Below are 20,899 nucleotides of genomic sequence, written 5' to 3' on the forward strand. Positions count from 1 at the left end.
AAGGTGTTGGTCGAGACTTCGCTATCAGACCGTTCGCTGAAACGACTATCGGGACAATAAACGTCGAATCAACATCCCACATGGCGGTTGTCTCGTGAGCTAAGAGGTACTTACTGGACTTGTCCTCGGCTTTCACGAGATTCTCATCATGAGGGATGGTGATGTCGACGAGCATTATTTTATTATTATCTTACTATTAAATATAATGTCAATGTCCAGCGAGCAAAATGTGATACGGTCACGTCTGAAAATATCGATACCTGGCAAAGTGCCAGAAATATGTATACACTACCTAAAATATTAGCTAAATCTCTCCCCATTTTCAAAAATCAGCTGAAACTATACTTTCTATCTCTACCTTAAGTTGCCATTTATATATTGTATATGTGTAAGTATAAATATATATATATTGTATTATATTATATTGTATATTTATTAGTATATTAGGTATTGTTTTAATACTTATATAAGTAGTATGTGTGTTTGTATTTAATAGTCACCATATTTAGCTCCTTGCACTACCTGTTGACTTTTGTATGAGTTCGAAATTTCCTGCTACCTAAAGGTTGTCTGGAAGAGATCGCTTTTTAGCGATAAGACCGCCTGTTGTTACCTGGTTCTATTTTCCTTTAAAATTCATTTGTAGTTTTACATGTATGTAAAATGTATAATTGTTGGTGCAATAAAGAATATTTACTTACTTACTTACTTACTTACTTACTTACTTACTTACTTACTTACTTACTTACTTACTTACTTACTTACTTACTTACTTACTTACTTACTTACTTACTTACTACCCTAATATATGGGCCATAAAGTCGTGTATACATATTTTTGGCACTTCGATCGTATCGATGTTTTCAGACGTGACTGTACGTTTGATGGAAAAGAGGACGTCCACTGTCCACCAATTTGACGTATATCGAATAAAACAATCATATCACTCATATCTCTACAAAACAGTAGCACTGAACATTCAACTCAAACTGACAAGGTCCTATCTCACCCGCGTGAATCCCGAGATGGAACTTTGTCGTAGCAAACAAATGTTTTCCGTGTGAAAACCCTGTACATTACCGATAGCGTCGCGTGTCTCACGCCATACTCTTACTTTTAATACTGTTATATTAACTGACAGTATACCTTATTGGAAGGCCTTAAGGTTCAACAATGTTTAGTGTTAATTTCGCATTGCAATCGCCATCAGATATATCGGAGCGACCGGGGTGTTCACAAATATCTGAACACGCCTCTATTGTCAAGGCGTTAGAGTGCGTGTTGAGATATTTTGAGTACCTCGGCCGGTCGGATATATCTGATGGCGACTGTGACATTGTTGGCTGACTATGTTTAGACCTTATTAAGAAGGCATAAGGTATAGAAATGGTTAGTGGCAGGTTGGGGTAATTAAATTCAACTCTTTTGGGTTTGTTGATCTTTTACCGGCATAGTGAAGTATTGTTTTATTTCGTTGCGTTTCCCACACTAAGATATAGTACAACTTGTATGTAAACTTATAGACTTATATAGAAATCTTTATTTGTTAACACTTTAAAAACAATCCACTTAGCATGTAAATTAGACTAGAATAGTTCACATTGCACATATAATTTACACTAAATATTTGAATAGCCTACAGCTATTTTGATTTTATACCCGACAAGATTTGCGCCATGTTGCGGATTTTCAATAGGCAGTATTCACACGGACAAAGTGCCCAAAATATGTATACATTACTTAAATTAGGCAATAAGGTCGTGTTTACATATTTTTGACACTTTGTCCGTGTCGATATTTAATACCTTGACTGAACTAGCTAATTATTTTTTTGCAAGGCAATTTTAGTGGCAAGGACACTTTAATAACAGAATTTGAAAGTCGTTGAATGTCACCGATGTAAACAAAAATAAAATATTTCTCAGTTACAAACAACAAAATTATACCATAAATATGCAAAAAAAGTTGTCAAAGCAAACTTAAACGAGACGTACGTTTAGTCTTTAACTACCACAGATTAATTTTTGTTTATTTTTTGCGTGGCAATGTATTTCGTACGTCATAGTCACTTGTGACAGTTGTGACGTCGCGTCATTAAATGCGACGTTTTGAATTAAAACTCAGTAGTGATACATTGCTTGCTGGATTATTTTATATGGAAAAATAAAAGTCGTCTGTTTTAAACATATGAAAATGTGTTCAATAAAGCCTAAATAACTTTGGTTATGCGGTCATATCAAAAATACACGCCGTTATGCTGATTGAGGTAAAAAACTAGAGTCGGCATCTCCAACAAAATGTTTCCGTACCTCAATGAAGTGCCGGCACCTCATTGCGTTTAGAACGTCTCCGACTACTGGCGAGGTGACACGCATGTAATAAAAAAATATATATAAATGTAAAATGCCTTTGTGCGTTATGAAAATGGATTCTAATAATATGAAGAAACATACTAAAAGCAATATAATAGCGAAAAAACTCTTATTTTAAGCTCATAATTATTTTGAAACGTCACTTTAAACACTCGCGGTGGTACACCATTTTCTTTGGCGCAAAGATTATATTTCGCAGATGTAACATGTAGGTACTAATAATTACTTACCTTATAGTCTGCAAAATATATACACAGTAATGATATACACTTTACTCTTTATCTAGTATTTTTTCTATTATTTAAAGAGTGTGGTGGAAGCGGTGGTGGCCGAGTGGATATGACGTCCGACTTTCAATCCGGAGGTCGTTGGTTCAAATCCTGGCTCGTACCAATGTGTTTTTCGGAACTTATGTACGAAATATCATTTGATATTTACCACTAGCTTTTCGGTGAAGGAAAACATCGTGAGGAAACCTGCATACATCTGCGAAAAAATTCAAAGGTGTATGTGAAGTCCCCAATCCGCATTGGGCTAGCGTGGGGACTATAGCCCCAGCCCTCTCGCGCATGAGAGGAGGCCTGTGCCCAGCAGTGGGACGTATATAGGCTGAGTTATTATTTTATTTAAAGAGTATATTATGCTATAAGCGCGATTTGTTCAAAATTGGTACGAGTACGAGAGTCAAATAGAAAGATTTTTATGACTATATTTATAAATTTTAATGTCGTCAGCGTCACATATGTAAAACAATTTCAATACACCTGTAAGAAAATTTTATCTAGATTCTTTACAGTGCGTATTTAGGCAGAAAATGAACAGTTGTCATAACAGTTTCGCCTCTGGCTAGAGTACGCTTATTCATTAGCTGAGTGACAGACGTCAAACGCCGAAAATGGCGGACACGATTTGTTCTCGATAGCCTGTCTAGTACATCTATGTCAGTGGTTTTGCTAATCCCTTTTCAACGAACGTACAAAATATCATTTATTTTGATATACAGCCAATAGGCTTCCACGAAACATCCTGGGGCGTTCAAACGGAAAATCCACAAACATTTGAAAGCTGAGTGTTCCGAAAGGATGCGCGAGCGCAAGGTATATTTTTACAAGCTTTTATTTAACTTGCCCTATTTGTATGTATGGGCAAATCTTGCAAGTTAAATTTGACTCACTTCCCGGTTTCCGAAGAAACTGAAAATTTGCATACATATGAAAGTCGGGTGACAATGCAATATTATGGTTCTCCCGAAATGGATTATCAGAAAAAAAGTACCGTTATTTCGCTAGGATCGCAAAGGTATTCTTCCCTCTTAACGGTTTAGTTTTTAAAAGTAGGTTAGACTTGTGGGTTAAAACAACAACCAAATGGGTCCCACATGAAACCCAGGGTAGCGGCCTCGATGGCGTTGGCGAGATGAACTTGACGACTTTGATATCAGCTGGTGGGAGACTGGTCAAGACCGGGATACGTGGAAAGGGAGGAGGGAGGTTTTTGCCCAACAGTCGGATACTCTAGGCTCCTATAAATAAATAAATAGGTTAGAACTAGGGCTCCTGATATCCGTGATACACGCCGATCCGTAGCTACGGGTTCTTAAGCCCGGCGGTACTAAGATCACGAATTTCACGAACACGGCAAGGTACGTACCTCGTACCTGCGTTCGCGTCCGGATTCACGTGACACGCCGTGACCGTGACACGCCATGATACGTAGCCCGTACCTGCGTTCGTGTGCGGAGCTTCGGGCTCGGTTCCGTTGGATAGGTACTTATCGCACGTCTCGTATGTTCGACACGCCCGGGAGAAAAATAAATAAGGACTAGGTATTGTTGAATTGAGTTACCACTTAGTATATAGAATACGGGACGTTCGTCGGACAAACATTTACGTGTGAATTAAACTTAAATTGTATTTTTTGCATCGATTTGAATATAATGGTTATATCTAAATAATTTGGGGTTGTTCTGTTTTTTGTATAACCAGCTATTGATTTTAGTCAAAACTAGCGACCTGCTCGTTGCATTGCACTAAAATAATAATAATAAATAAATATTATAGGACATTTTTACACAAATTGACTAAGTCCCATAGTATTGTGTTGAGGGTACTTATACAACGATATATATAATATATAAATATTTATAAATACTTAAATACATAGAAAACACCCATGACTCAGGAACAAATATCCATGCTCATCACACAAATACATGCCCTTACCAGGATTTGAACCCGGGACCATCAGCTTTGTAGTAAGTATCATTATAATTATGAACTTAAGCAACGCTGTGCTACTGGTTGTCATTATTAAATCAAAAGAAGACATTTTATTCTGTTAAGTATTAATGAAATTAATGAAACATACTTGTAAAAGCTTGCTACTATCAAAGAACGTAACGTAACGTAGCCTAAATATAAACAAGGCAATCCTAATTCAAAGAAACAAAAGGGTAAATTTCTGCAAATCTTCGGTAGATATGATAAAGGTAATACAGGTAAACAAATTCAACAAAAACACATGTACGGGGCCACGGAAAAAAAGTACGCAGCTGCAGTTCTTATCAGTTTCGGACTTTCGGCACATTAAAGAGTACTGTTTATTTCTAGATTGAAGGTAATAATGACATATTATTGTTAGAGTGTTTTATTGTATGACTAACAAGCTAAGCCAACATACCGGGTTTTTTTTTGTAGATAAGAAGTGCAGTTGCACGTGCAGACAAAATGAAACAAACAATATACATAAGTAGCTGTGGGCTTTACCTTTTGTTCGTGAAGTTGAAAGAAGTGACCGCGATGTTTTGTTTTACAATTCGTGGTATTTTTTATTTAATCCCGAGGGGGCAGTTTAGAATTTTGAACTCACATTCATTGTCATTAGTTACTCCTGACATCACAGTTGGTCTCCTGACACACAGTGTTGTGGTATTATTTTAGCAACCCGTTTATTAAAGTAGCTATTCATTGTAATTAATGTTTTGTTCTATTCATTTATTACTCATTAATATTTAAAAGGACTTACTATTGGAAATAAATTTTAATTCAAAAGTAATGAAACGGAATTAGAGCTATGAATAAAAAACTCACGATACATTTTTATTCGTAGCTCTTAGAGACCGCATCGTATCTTCACTCAACGTCGCGGGCGGACCGAACCGGCGTGTTCTTAAGGTACGTGAAGCCGTGATCACGCCTACACGGATCTACACGGATTCACGTACCCTAATTTCACGTAGCCGAATGTCACGTGTGGAACGGACCAGAAAACCGTTGCCGTGAAACACGAACACGGGCGCACGGCTACGGGTTCACGAATCACGGACACGACCGCGAGCCCTAGTTAGAACTGTGACCTGCAGCTACAAACGTTATTATTGGCCGGGGGACAGCTGTGTTGTCGATATATGGCACCTAAACAGTATTGTTATTTTAGGTTAGTTGGAGCGCATCGCCAACAAACTGTTTTACATTTTGGCGAAACTTTAATTATAGACACATTGTTTATTGTGATTTGTGAAATAAAAAATAAAAAACTGTTACCAGAAAAATATACTTTAGAATTATGAATTGCAGATGTTAAAGAGGCATGAATTCCTCCTTTTTTGTTTTTTTTTTTTCGTGCAGGAATAAAATAATTACAGAAAAACATATGTTATACTTTACTTCTACCCTATATCCTACATAGGATCGGACAAAGTGAAAACGCTCTTACACTGGTTTCCCTAACTTCCCATGGCTAGGAACCGGTTTTAAAATAGCGGTAAATACCGGTTTATTTCGGTTTTCCTCCAAACTGCTAGGGCTCCTCTACACGATGGCTCAGCGTAGGCCAGTCCAAGGGACGCAGCTATGCGGTGAAATGAGATAGAAATATTACTTGCTCCCTCTAACGCATAAATGCGTCCCTAGGAGTGCCCTACGCTGGGCCATCATGTAGAGGAGCACTTATAGGAACGTGAACGTTTTAAGAACTTTATTGTAACCTACTAAACCGATTTATTCGACGAGCGACGGGACGGCCGTCCTGTCTGGTTGTGTGCCGCGTAAAGACACCGTCATAGGAAGAAACCGCTTTTTATTGTTCTAAACCCGTTAATCTGACAAGAACTTTATGGAAATGTTCTCCGAAAAACCGGTTTAAAACGTTTACGAACGAAACTACAGTCAAAAAAAAATTAATTAAATGTCAGATTTAATTAGTGGCCCATTTTGTACCGTGTCACAGTGACAATAAATAGTATGATGTCTCTAGCGACTTTCATGTTGTTTGTCAGTGTGTCAAGCGACGAATTGTGTCACAAATTAAATATTTTTACTGTACATTGACAATAATAACGGTTTGGCTCTCCCCATACTCGGCAGTAGATGGGAATACCCCCTTGAGAGGATCAGAAACTAATGTTTGTCAAAGAGCTCAATTTGAATATAGCATTTTTAAGCGCTTTCCCTCCGACGGGAATTGGAAATGGGATCGTATACATTTGGAACGTTTGGCTTTATAGCGATGAAGGATACGTTGATTGATTTTATGGGAGTGCAAAACGAATTGAAATAACAATATGTATATAATACCTTGTACTGCGAAGTACCGTACTACAAGTACTCACCTGCGCTAGTTCTCGAAAATGGTCGTGCCACGCTCTATTGGGATCGATCTACCATCACCGATTGTAGCCAATAAGCCGGACATCGTGCTGATAGACCGATCGCAGCGTCGGACCTTGCTCGTCGATGCCCCATGATGAGAATCTCGTGAAAGCCGAGAAGGACAAGTCCAGTAAGTACCTAGACTTAGCTCACGAGATAACCGCCATGTGGGATGTTGACTCGACGATCATTGTCCCGATAGTCTCGCTAGGTGGTTGGATAAAGAGTCGTATGCAGAAGGCGGTGGTCTTGGACACGGCGCGGATAGTCCGGTGGTTCCTCTCTCTGCGGCCCTGACCACCGGCAGCTTGGGCCCTGCCCCGCTGCTGACGGCACCCTAGGTTAGGTTTTTTTTTTATAATAGACTCTATAATAGTCTAACTTGTGAAATGCTTTAACTAGGGATATCCTTTTGATGTCAAATTTTAGCTGATATCCTGTACTATCATTTAACAATAAAAAGATACACGTCAACGACCACGTTTTGGAAAAAAAAAATTAAAAAAGGGAAGTTTTGAAGACAATTTTTATTTTTGTTATTAATTCTCGAGTAATTGTGTAATATCTCTAACATTTTTTGGCGTCATAAAACTTTGAAGGGGTGTATTTTTAAAATGGTTGAGTCAAAACATAGGTAGGGGGGGGGGGGGTGATTTGTCGACAAAATTCATCTTACTATACGTGGTTAACGGCTCCACTCCACTATACTTATTACATTATTTACATTGTATATATAGCAGGGTACAAAAATATTCCTAATACCTACAAATTTCTGTACTAACTTTATTTTATATTTTCCGTCTCGCGCACGTTCAATATACCTACTGCATAAACTATAGGAGGCAGCACAGGAGACGTCAGATTTTTGGCGCGAGATGTAAACGTGAAGTTTATGCTTCCAATGTAGCCCACAATATGGCAGAACCTATTATGCACAAGAAAACGTACGAGAAAACGTTCTCATCACCATCTACCGAGATGGCATCACTTGCTTTGGCGTGAAGTGTCAATGTAGACGTTTATATTTCCGATTCAGGCCACAAGATGGCAGACCCTCGACCTCGCACTATGACTTTTTCTCTATCTGGTTTTTATATGGCGTTAATGCAGTTGGTATCAAAATAACTACCATAATATAATTGCAGTCATGCGTAATAATGCGTATTCAGTAAGCAGCCATTGTGTATTTAGTGATCTTAACCAGCGGAGGTATTGTCCGCTCCCACGCTCAACTAAGTCGGTAATGAGATTTGAAGCGCTAAAATGTTCAACACATTTAACTATATAATAATATTAAGCAAAAATAACGATAAACCTTCTTCAGATCTCTTGTATAAAATGACTTTTTATTCTGTTTCCTTATTATTTCGCTATTTTGAGTATATTATAAATTCCAAAGTAAATCTGTTTTTCTCTCTGTCTGTCGGTCTATTTGTCTGTCAATCTGTCTGTCTATCTGTTTGTCTGGTATAGATTCAGTAAGTAGCCATTGTGTATGGAGTGATCTTAACCAGCGAAGGTATTGTCCGCTCCCACGCTCTAGTATAAGTCGGTAATGTGATTTGAAGCGCTAAAATGTTCAACATATAACTGTGCGATAAAATAAGCAAGTAAAAACAATAAACCTTCTTCAGATCCTTTGTATAAAATGATTTTTTATTCTCTTCTCTAAATATTATAAATGCGAAAGTAGACATGACTATACGAGGCAAGGCACGCGTCTTCGTGAATGACACGATATATCTTAATTAACCTTATTTTACGGTTTAACTCAAGTATTTTTAAATCACTCGCGCGACATGTTTCGTTTCGGGTGACTAAAACACGTGACTTATACTGTAAAATAATCCTCATGTTAGTATGCTTCACGACAGTTTAATTTATTTAATGCGACAGTAATTACCGTCCGTGAAAAAAAGAAGTGTAATATTGCGTATAACGTAATTACGAACTCTGGTATTAGAACAGCTTCGTATAGTGCCAACAGTCTCTAACACCGACTGACTAGAGGAGGCCGTCGAAAGTGTATTATACAATTTCGTGTGAAACAGACCAGCAACATTTTATGGCCTCGCGTATCTGACGGCGCTATCGGCCTTACCGTTTACAATGTGAACCCTTTTGGACTACCGTCTTAACTAATTAAACAATAAAGTAACAAAAGTTTCACATTTATGTATACCTAGTTGTGCAGACATATTGGCATTAGAAATGTTTAGTATTACAACTAAATTAATTTTAAATAATATGATTATATTCTTTAAAAAAAGGAATGAAACCAATAGGATGTTAATGAACATATACGCCATATGTATAATAATTTTCGCGGCGCCCCAATATTGACCCTTTTCCGCTCTTTTTTAAAAAATGTGTACAGTTTTGGACTTTACCGTCTTAACTAATTAAACACTACACAACAATACATAAAGTACCACAGTTACTACACATTTATATAGTTTTATTTAGTATTAGAAAAAAGGTTAACAATCTGGGCATATCTTTATATTGAAAAACGCTGAGTTCTAGATAGAGTTAAGGGTCGGCAACCCGCATGTGACTCCTCTGGAGTTGCAGGCGCACATAGGCTACGGAGACTGCTTACCACCAGGCGGGCAGTACGCTTGTTTGCCATCGACGTAGTATTAAAAAAAATACCCAGTACCGGCCAATAGTATATCACCTCCATGTTTTTACGGTATTTTTTTTTATATTAGTGAGTGACTTCCCCCTCACTACTTTAGGTAGTGATAAAAATTGGTGTAGATAATGTAATAGTTTTTTCATAGAGGTTTTTTGTTTTAATGTATTATATTGGTGAACTTCATTTTTTTATTAGAGCTTTTTTAGTAATATGCTGAGTCTCCTACTGTACGAGTAATACAGTATTTCATTGCAGTATTCATCATATATTTGTATAAAAGGACAAGTAAAATATGCAATCTACGAACTAACCTATATTGTTTACTCTACACGTTCATGCAAGTACACACAAAGGTGACATATTATTGGCCGGTACTGTGGTATAAAATCACAGCGGCATTTTATGCCCCCGCGTATCTCACGGTGCTATCGGCCTTCCCTTTAACAATGTGAACCCCAATTGGAGTTCACCGTCTTGCTCAACTAATTAAAGTCCTAATAAGAGTTAGCGTCATTTGAACCATCCCACCAACCCGTGGTTAACCGGTTAAACCGTTAACTCAGTGTCAAATTGTACAGGTAACCATGGTCACTCCAGGTTTAACCGGTTAACTCCGGGTTAGTGTTTGGTGTATGTGGCCCTTAGTATTCTTAAGAGTAGGTACAGTCACGTCTGAAAACATCGACACGATTGAAATGCCAAAAATATGTACTCTCATATATTAAGGTAATGTGTACATATTTTTGGCACTTTGTCCGTATCGATATTTTCAGACGTGGCCGTCCAGTTACTAGTCTAGTAATTTTCAAACACGAAGACAGGTGACAGGAGTCATCTTAGATAGGTTTAAGGTTATAAATTGTATTGGGATCACCTGTCACCGTATCTTTCGTGTTTGAACAATACTTTAGAGGCATGCTTCTATAGAATTGATGGATGAATGTGATTCAATTATAGTTTTTGTGCAACAGTACCGCCCCGCTGACGGCAATGGGACATATTAGTTGTTTGACAGTTGTCAGACCACAAATATGGCCCAACGTACATTCAATTTCCCCACGTTCGTTACGGAATAACAGTTTTGTTTTTTGTTTGTCTTTTATCGATAAACAAAGTATAGCCAAGACATCGACTTCTGCGACGACAAACGTCAAACGAAAAGTAAAAATGCATTGCGATGACATCTGTAATCGCCACAGATATTACCACAAAAAAGTCACGTGACTATTTCCATATATTATTAACGTCTCGAATGGCGTTTGTCGTCTTAGCTAGTTCCTCTGACTTCTTAGTAACACAACTATTACTAATTCTTCTTCTTCCTCGCGTTGTATTTTGCCTGCCGGCATGGGAGCCTGGGGTCCGCTTGACAACTAATCCTAAGATTTGGCGTAGGCACTAGTTTTTACGAAAGCGACTGCGATCTGACCTTCCAACCCAGAGTGTAAACTAGGCCTTGTTGGTATTAGTCCGGTTTCCTCACGATGTTTTCCTTCACCGAAAAGCGACTGGTAAATATCAAATGATATTTCGTACATAAGTTCCGAAAAACTCATTGGTACGAGCCGGGCTTTGAACTCGCGACCTCCGAATTGAAAGTCACATGCTCTTACCGCTAGGCCACCAGCGCTTCAACACAACTATTACTAATTACCCACCCTAATCGAGTAAAGGGTCATTAAGCATACCCAATATGTCGGTCTGGGGTATTTAGCGTTAATGAGAGTAATGATATACAGACTTAAATGCTTTCGTTAATGACCTAAATGGCTAAAGCTTTATTAAGCTGTATTTTTCATTCCCTCCATATATATTCAAAAGACAGTTGAGTCAAAAACATTTCTATCTCCTAAAGTAATAGTAATAGCAGAAGGTTGTCTGGAAGAGATCGCTTTTTAGCGATAAGACCGCCTGTTGTTTACCTCTTCTTTATGTGTTGTATTATTTGTACTGTTTCTGTATTGAGGTGTGCAATAAAGAGTATTTGTATTGTAATAGCAAATGAAGTATCGGTTGCCTCGGCCCGGACCCGGGCCGTTATTGTGTGAGTTGTCTATGATAAGAATACAGACCGAAGTATAGTCATAATTTTGCATTTTTTTTTGACAAAAATAATTTTTGCAATAGGTATACAGCACAACACAACCGAGACTTTAACCCGTGATTTATATCATCACGAACATATGAAATATTAATGATAGGTAATATTAACAGTATGGATTTGGCATGTTCTGTTATTCTTGCTCCGAATCATTAGACTTGCGTCAATCCTGGGTTAGGCACTATCTCGGAGTTAACCGTTAACCCAAGATTAAATTGTACTAATAAATCCGGGTTTAACCGGTTAACCCCGAGTTAATGGTTAATCCTGTATGTCACAAATGGCCCTTATCTGTACAAAGTGTTTCAGAATGGCGCAATTATCCATTTAATATAAACGTTCTTCTGCAGAATCAAGGGCCGCGAACTACAACAAACAAAGACCACTTTCATTGATTCACATACTTACCTTAAAAGTTGACTTTATTCTCAGTAAGAAAACAATATGTCTTCTGTACTTTATGTGGGTATGGATCGTCTCATTCACGACGACACGTGGCTTGACTCTTATTGTCATGTCATTAAAGGTTAGTTTTGACAAATCTGCGCGTCATCGTGAATGACGTCAGTCAAAGAATTTTTGACGAAATTTTGGCAATAGACTGACGCGGCATTGATGATATTGACGTATACATTGACATCTGCGTATAAGGTGACCAGATGTCCCGTATTTTAGGCACGAATTTTGTCATTGTCCCGTAATTTTGCGAAATCAATACGGGACAGTACATTCGAGCAATACTTAATTTTATATTCTCGCGCAGCGGTTATTTAGTTGATTTTCCAAATAATTTGCATTATTGATGTAAAGTATTCATTGGAAAAGTCAGAATTAGTTTGTATATGTTATTTAGTAGATTAATCCTCATATTCACCAAATAATTAACAAATTGTTATAAGGGTAATTCATAAATAAAAGCAAAGTTTGTACTTGTAGATTATTTAATTGATTATTACACATTTTTCGTTCAGATAATATTTTATTTGTTGTGTTTTATAATATTTTGTATTGTTTTTTAGTTTTCATTAAGGAATTCATTTATTGTATAGATCATTTAATTGATTACTGCAAATTTTAGTAATTAAAAATGGATTGGTGATCTCGAATCCCGTATTTTCCATGTAGTTGTCCCGTAAAACCGGAAATCAGATCTGGTCACCCTACCACCCACTCTCTTCAAGCATTTAGAATGCCCCCAAAAATCAAAATTAAATCACTCCCGCCAATCAGACGCGAAGAAATTCAATTGAACTTTATAGAATTAGAACACGAGTTCGATTACGTTTTAACAACTTGATTTGGGTATGAATTGGTTTAGATACAACCAGTATATTCGCGACTGCGTAAACTAACTCATTTACATCTCCCTCGTACTGACAGTGGTGCGAGGGAGCATGGACGTATAGGCAGATACAGTAGGGTTCAAAAGTGCATGGACAAGTTATGAATGAAATCATTCAAATGCAAATTTAAAACTGATGGTGCAGGCGGGGTGGCATCTGGAGCTCTAATTTAGTTCACTGACTATCTACGCCCTTGCAAGCGAGCTGCGTTTGAATTAACTGTCGCTAGCGTATAAGGCCTTCAGTACATGAAGCGTAAGCATATCGTTAAAACGGTACCGGCCGCGTAGCCAACGTTACAATCATTAACGATCCATGGCGTAGCGTAGTCATCTCTCTCTACCACTCTTCCATATTAGTGCGACTGTGACAGTTGTGTTTTGTTCGCCACGGAGCGTGAAAGATATGCACGATGAACGATGACTATCGCGGGCAGTACGCATAGAGTTCTGCGCACGAAGCGTCGCGTACGCATAATCTTTTCATAATTGAAATATAATTCGTTTGCGCTTTGTTTTTTACGCCAGTATTACGCTACGACTGTCGTAATGACAATAGAAATCTTATACGCTACGACGACGCTTCGTGTCCAGAGTAGGTCGAACTTGTTCGTGCTCGTAGCGCTATCGTTCTACGCGCGTTACGATACGCTTACGCGTTTCTTACGTTACGACGCTGTTTGATGGTCTTAGGCCGTGTAAAACTTATAGTAGATACTTAAGGATACTTGTCGAACCTCTTCGTAAATAGCGTGCATCACACGCACGCTTTCACTTCGTTCGCATGCTATCAGCGTGAACCTTCAAGGTTATATAAAACTAAGACCAAAACAGTGCCATGCATCCGTGCCTGGCATCAACGGAATGCTTACAAGGGCGCTCCTTCAACTAGGGAAGGTCCGATTGAGTATGGTAACCAGTGTCATAACAGGTCATGGACTATTTAACAAACATCTTTTTATAACAGGTGTCACAGACAGTCCCTTATGCCGAGGATGCATGGAGACAGAAGAAACAGCTTCTCATGTGGTGCTGGAATGCAGCGAAATGGCCCGATGCAGGGCAAAACAACTCGGATCCCCGAGAGACCTCCTCGAATTTCTCAACATGAAAAGTTTGATAGGATTCCTCGAGGAGTTGGGCTGGCAGAACAAGCCTCCCCCTGGTCACGCAAAATCGCCAGTCGTCGAGTTGCGGAAAATCGCCCGAACTACAATACAATACAAAACCGTAACAAGTTTATAATCTGAATCAAGCTCCAGGTGTCTCGTGCCAAAGTGGAATAAATAACGAAACGAAACACGATAAGGAACTTAGGAAAAGAAAAGGGGTTGAGTAAGAGTAACAATTCGGGGCAATTTCGTTAGAATTGAGCCTTGTTTCGAAGTGTATTTTTGAGAGGGAATTTTATTAGAGTTACAAAGAGCAACAAAAACCGGCCAAGTGCGAGTTGGACTTGTGCACGAAGGGTTTCGTACGCAGAAAACGGCGAAATAATCACGTTTGTTGTATGGGAGCCCCACTTTGTTGTTATAGCGGCAATAGAAAATAGAAATACATCATCTGTGATAATTTTTAACTGTGTAGCTATCACGATTCATGGGATACAGCCTGGTGACAGACAGACAGACGGACAGTGGAGTCTTAGTAATAGGTTCCCGTTTTTACCCTTATGATACGGAGCCCTAAAAACTAACTAACAAGGTTCTGCCCTCGACTTTGCGTGGGATGATGGTAAAGAAAAGAAAATATAGATATACTTTCTAGGCCCTCAAACTATCTCCATACCAAATTTTAACTAAATCGGTTCATCGATTTAAGCGTGAAGGCCCAACAGACATACAGACAGACAGTTAGACATAGTTACTTCCGCATTTATAATATTTTAGTACTGACGAGTCGGTTGTCACACAAATTTGCTATAAGTTTGTTGAGTCTGATGAAGAAAAAAAAGATACTCAGAATAAAAAATTATCAAAAATGTAGTATCTGATGGAGTCAGGCCTAAATGGAGTAAGGGGAAAAACGGAGTATATAACTAAATTGCCTTAAAATACAGTTGAAACAGTTATATTGAGCATCAAACCAAAGATCGTCGGTCTTAACCCGTTCTCTCCCTATAAAACAGACTGCTCCGTACAAAACTTTGTTTACGGAGCACCTACGGACGGTTAAAAAATGCTTCGAGCAACACCGGGAAGGGAGTCGGTATTCACACTATTTCCCCTCTGCCGAAGCACATGCCCAACTGGGCATAGCGCGGGGCGCGTTGTGAGGCGTCCGTACACAAGTAGACATCGAGGTGTGCAAGATTTGTCTTTGTCTTGTGCCATTTTCTATGTATTGGTGTCGTCATTACAGATTGGATTTTGTATGTAGTGTGTGAGAAGTGCAACTGTGTGCACGTTTGCTCCCGCAAAAAATGGCAGAACGATTTGTACGGTAAGATATCGCTTGGGGGTCTCCCTTCCGACGAGTCGGAAGTCTGTGTTGCTCGAAGGTTAAATGTGATTTTTACATGGCTTGGTAAATAAATATATTTCATTCATAACAAAATAGACTTGGCAACGAGATGACTTCTCAAACCTTTATAGAACCTAAAAAGTAATAAAATATAAATATGGACAAAAGTTCACATGCAAGATTTCTTCTAATATTTATTCAATGAATCATAGAATATTCAGACCCTCTTCGACTAAGTTAACAATAGAGTAGTATAATAATGTGAAACTTCTCCGCGCTCGAATATCTTTGTATTACAAATTTCTAGTAAGGAACATGTATTTATGTCTGGCAAGTACCAGACATCCGCCAGCTGGCGCGGCACTAAGTGGGCGCACGCACGCGGGTGCCATTGTAGGTAAAATCCGTTGCACGCGTCCGCCAGTTAGCATCGCTCATACAATTTTACGGCAACCCGGTCACCCGCTCCGTGCAACCGCGCCAGCTGCCGGACGCCCTGGTCTTGTCAAATTTCATGTTAGTACAGAAAGTCGTTTTAAAATGAAATGGTGATTTCAGTTGTATGGAAGCGGCTAGGTTCGTGTGAACTATAAGGTTCTGTGACCTGTAGGTAAGTATCGCTAAAGAGGAAAGAGGACGGCCAATTCTCCATACAAACGTAGTCCCGATTTTCTCTCTGTATATTGAAATTTTGGATTTTTTTTACATAATTTGATGTCTCATAACCATATCTATGTCCCTACGTTTTACTTTTTTCGATTTGTGTATTATTATAAAAAATAGGAGCGAAAAACAGATTTAATACACAATTTTAAACTCCTATAAGTAGTAGGGGCAAAGCTGTGGTTGATATATAACGAATTCTGTTAAAATATTTTCAATAACGTTAATAACCAGATAGGAAAATGAGGACTAGGTTTGTATGAAAAGGTAATTTCACGCGGGTCCTTTACTTTCGTCTTAACGCAAACGAAGCGATGAGTAGAAACGAAGACCGTGACGTCACTATGAATAATTCTATTAATGAGTTTTTGTTGATTTTCAAAAGATACCTATCTCGATCGCTTTTTAGCGATAAGACCGCCTGTTGTTACCTGGTTCTATTTTCCTTTAAAATTCATTTGTAGTTTTACATGTATGTAAAATGTATAATTGTTGGTGCAATAAAGAATATTTACTTACTTACTTACTTACTTACTTACTCGATAAAGCGCAACGAACTCGCGATATTTTTTTGTGGAATGAACCCCTTGACGTTTCGTTCCATTACGAGAAACTTAAACCAACGAGAAGTTTCGCCAACGTGTGCTTCCGTTGAAGCTCTTCGTAACATCTCCAGCAATCTTCAGCTTTAATGGCGGGTCTATACGATGGCCCAGTGCTGGACCAGCGAGATGACCATGCTATGGATGGCATGGGCCACGTGTAGATGCGTACGCACCACCTTTGATGTGAGGACGAAAAACCGACACCGTGGCCATCCCATCGCCGTCCCACCGCGCCATAAGCCATTCGACACCACTACCCTCTCTACACACTGGCCCATCTTAATGGGCCAGTGTGATGCCCCATCGTGTAGAGGAGCCATAAAATACGTGAGTGACCTGATTTAATATATATTTTCACCCCTATTGCCGAGTAACATTACCTAGAGGTACGAGTATATTACACCTAATATTATTACGCTTATTCCTGATGGCCCGCTATGAAACACGAACGAAGATTTTTATTAGATTTCTCCCTGTCGTATTGTGTTCGTTCGTTCATCTGTTATCGTTCGCGAAGAATTTTTTCCGTATATTTTATATATAAGTAGGTATAATAAGTAAGAAGTTTCATCTACGTTACATTACGCATGATTAATGTAGCTTAATTCGGAAATTGATAGAGTGGATCGAAAATAATCGCCCTGAAAGTACAAAACGAATTATCACTACACCAACGCAATAAAAATTCAAACTGTGAAACATTACGAATCAAAAACGTTATGAAATGTTTATAGATCAAAATAATCACTTAAAAGCGAATTCTAAATATACACCAGCCATACATTCATACATATATAATAATATATAATAATTCAGCCTATATACGTCCCACTGCTGGGCACAGGCCTCCTCTCATGCGCGAGAGGGCTCGGGCTATAGTCCCCACGCTAGCCCAATGCGGATTGGGGACTTCACATACACCTTTGAATTTCTTCGCAGATGTATGCAGGTTTCCTCACGATGTTTTCCTTCACCGAAAAGCTGGTGGTAAATATCAAATGATATTTCGTACATAAGTTCCGAAAAACTCATTGGTACGAGCCAGGATTTGAACCCGCGACCTCCGGATTGAAAGTACTCGGCCACCACCGTATATAATCACGCCTATTTCCCGAAGGCGCAAAGACCACGGATTTCCACTTGCTACGATCCTGACATACCTCTTTCGTTTCCTTCACTATCAGAACATTCCTCACACACGCTCGCTGGATTAGGGCGCTCTTGACCTGGCCTTGCTTCAGAATTTTCCCGATTCGATCAGAAATTCCGCCGAGGTCTAGCCCTTCCAGCTCCTTCATATATACTAGCCAATGAAGAAATTATTCAAAATTTACATTAATAAAAATACTTGTGAATAAAACTTTCCCATACGTGTTTGAAGAAGAAAGGAAACCTTCACGAGCTGGTGTGGAGAGAATAATAATAATTAATATCCTGAGAAGACGGGAACTTCATCATGGGAAGTTCCGACTGAGTATGGTAACCAGTGTCATGGACTATTTAACAAACATCTTTTCATAACAGGTGTCACAGACAGTCCCCTATGCCGAGGATGCATGGAGACAGAAGAAATAGCCTCTCACGTGGTGCTGGAATGCAGCGGAGTGGCTCCATACAAGGCTAAACATCTCGGATCCCCGTGAGACCTCCCCGAGGTCCTACTCAACATCAAAGGTTTGATAGGATTCCTCGAGGAGCTGGACTAGCAGGACTAGCCCACCCCCACATGTCACGCAAAATAGGCGCCAGTCGTCGTGCAAAAATCACCCCAATACAATACAATAAAATTCTGAGAGGAAAATGGAAGCGGTCATCCACTATCCTCTTAAGATGCAGTAGGTTCAACCAGCTGAGTTTTTGAAAATCGAAACGCGTTTTAAATCACAGTACGATTGCTAAAAATTTAATTGGAAATCTCAAGGCCTTTTTCTAGAAACTTCATCAATTCGTAACCTGATTTCTTGACTTTCGCTCGATAGAAGAAAATCACGAAGATATTTCAATTTCAATTCAATTTATATTTGTTTATTCTTCAATTTAGGCATTAACATAATGCACCCATGAATGTCAAAAAAATACATTTGTACAGATAGGTTAACGCACCTGAAAATTTCAAACAATATTTTCTAAAACATACATATAACTCAGCCATGAGAATATTAAGAAAAAATAGTCATATTTTTACCAACTTTTAGCACCTTGTACCGGACAACTGGCCGTCGGGCCAATATAGCAAGTATGCAAAAATAAAAGTACATACTAACACTATATTATCCGGTACATAGGGATTGCAATCCGGTCCGGCGGATCCGGTAATCCGGCCGGATCCGGCACTTTTCAGGGGCTACCGGATCCGGTAAAAACCACCGGATCCGGACCGGATCCGGTATAACTAATAAACGCCTAAATACAGCACGTGCTGTGCATTTTAGAAGAGGAAAAGGCGATGGATGAGAAGTATGAAGTTGAACAGAACAGAAAACGAATGAAAAAGTTTAAATTTAGTGAGATAAAAATATATTTATTATGACGATGACTGGTAACAGGAGAGGATTTCTTCTTCTTTCATATTGATGGCACGATATGACGATTACATAAATACTGTATTAGAAGGAAAAATTAAAGGATGGAGATGCCATGGAAGGCATTTTTAATTTATGCTAAAGAGAAGGTTTATGTTATGTCATAATGTTGTGATAGGAGATTAAAACAAAACAAATGGACAGGATTAAGTCGGCGGTTCTCAACCGACTAGAGTACTAGAGCACATCAATATGTGTGAAGGAATATTTGATAATATTGATAATGTTTAGTTTACTCCGATTATATATATATATATATATATATATATATGATAAATTATAGATTATTTTCTATTCAAATTTAAGAGAGAATTTTTTGCCTTTACAATTTCATCCAATCTTATGCAATTTCCTTTATCTCCTGGTACGTGATACTCTACGTCTAGCCAATTCTTTATTTGATCCATGTAAATTTTCTTAGGAAGTCCCATTCCGCGATAGTTTTTAATCCTAAACTCTATTATTTTGCGCATGAGATCGTCGTGTCGTGTTTTGTTCCCTATAATTTGACCAATATACTTTTCTGTATTTTTTTTTATCATACAGTATACTACTTTCTCGGACAAAAAAATTAGAACAAGGCAATATTGGAGCGCATAAAAAGTAAAATATCTTCTTTTGTTTCTAGAATGGATGTCAACGTTACAAAAAATTCAATCAGAGAACAGTTACGAAAACTTGTCCTTTCAAGAAGTTTTATTTCCCACCCCACATCCCATCATCAGGCTTTGGAAACTAATCAAATTTATAATTGTAAACGGAAATTTGAGCACTTGCGAATGGTTAAATATAATAAAAAACCGATTTCAAATTTTGTTTTTAAAGTGATATTGACATTGTAACACTTTTCACTACTAAGTTCTATTTTATTGTTAAGAAATTATTTATTAACTTCAAATTATAGATTTAGGAATACGTATTACGCAAACAACTAGAAAAATATGTCATTTAATTAACTTAAATATTCCTATGCCAATCCGGATCCGGTCCGGACGGATCCGGCCGGATCAGGGCCAAAATCCGGCCGGATCCGGCCGGATTGAAAATCAATCCGGTTTGCAATCCCTACCGGTACATTTTATTCATGAGAAAATAAGTAAGTTCTGGTGGCTCTGGGATCTTGGACTATATTAACAGTAATTAGTTTCCCTTTGAGCCAGATAATTACTAACTCCTTAATTATCCCATAAAGCGAAAATTAAAAGATCTTAACTCCGCTGCCATCGGAGACCAGGCCTACCGCGAACACCGAAGTTCGCAAATTGCGGGCATCTTTCTCTGTCATTCTAAGCACGCCTGAATTGGAGTAAAAGACAAAAATGCCCGCGATTTTCAAACTTCAGTGTTCGCGGTAGGCCTTCTAATTTTTATAAAAACTGCCAAGCCAATTTTAACCTTATACAGACGGCTGGAGGTTTTAACTTTAATTGAAGTCAATTTAGTTCTGAAAGTTGGTGCAAAGCTTCAAAGAGATGTCAAAG

The 20,899-nt window shown here is 38.4% G+C and overlaps 1 protein-coding gene and 1 long non-coding RNA gene across 2 annotated transcripts in view; both read right to left on the minus strand.

Annotated features, from left to right (window-relative positions):
• LOC133524859 (uncharacterized) overlaps positions 1-20,899 on the minus strand; it is a 215,128-nt gene that overhangs the window by 137,813 nt on the left and 56,416 nt on the right. The window lies entirely within an intron of this gene.
• Positions 475-1,609, minus strand: LOC133529754 (uncharacterized). The gene is made up of 2 exons (XR_009801202.1): positions 801-1,609; positions 475-740 (listed from the first exon to the last, which is right to left on the minus strand). It is a non-coding gene; the product is annotated as an uncharacterized LOC133529754 (long non-coding RNA).

The sequence above is a fragment of the Cydia pomonella genome, chromosome 1 (genome assembly GCF_033807575.1).
Source record: "Cydia pomonella isolate Wapato2018A chromosome 1, ilCydPomo1, whole genome shotgun sequence".
NCBI lineage: Eukaryota > Metazoa > Arthropoda > Insecta > Lepidoptera > Tortricidae > Cydia > Cydia pomonella.